The sequence below is a fragment of the Mustela nigripes genome, chromosome 17, assembly GCF_022355385.1.
Source record: "Mustela nigripes isolate SB6536 chromosome 17, MUSNIG.SB6536, whole genome shotgun sequence".
Lineage (NCBI taxonomy): Eukaryota > Metazoa > Chordata > Mammalia > Carnivora > Mustelidae > Mustela > Mustela nigripes.
The window spans coordinates 28217373-28217873 of record NC_081573.1 but is presented as its reverse complement, the minus strand read 5'-3'; positions in this window follow the sequence as shown (position 1 = coordinate 28217873).

Below are 501 nucleotides of genomic sequence, written 5' to 3'. Positions count from 1 at the left end.
TAAAATAGATAGTGCTCCTTACCTAGGAACCCTCATTCATAGCTTGCGGTAAACCCGCAAACACTCACGGGCTGTGGGCTTGACCTTCATTAATGCGGGACAATCACCAGAGGGCTCATACAGACACAGTCTTTTTTTGGCCACTGAAGGAAAAGCAACAGGACCTGTCTTAGAATCAGTGAAACCCGGGGTGTCTGGGTGGCTCAGTCCTTAGGCATCTGCCTTTGGCTCAGGTCATGATCCTGGGGTCCTGGGATCAGGCCCCACATCGGGCTCTCTACTCGGCAGGAAGCCTGCTTCTCCCTCTCCCACTCCCCCTGCTTGTGTTCCCTCTCTCGCTGTGTCTTTGTCAAATGAATAAATAAATTTTTTTAAAGATTTTATTTGTTTATTTGACAGAATGATACCACAAGTAGGCAGAGAGGTTGGGGGGCGGGGGGAGCAGGCTCCCCGCTGAGCAGAGAGCCTGATGCAGGGCTCAATCCCAGGATCCTGAGACCA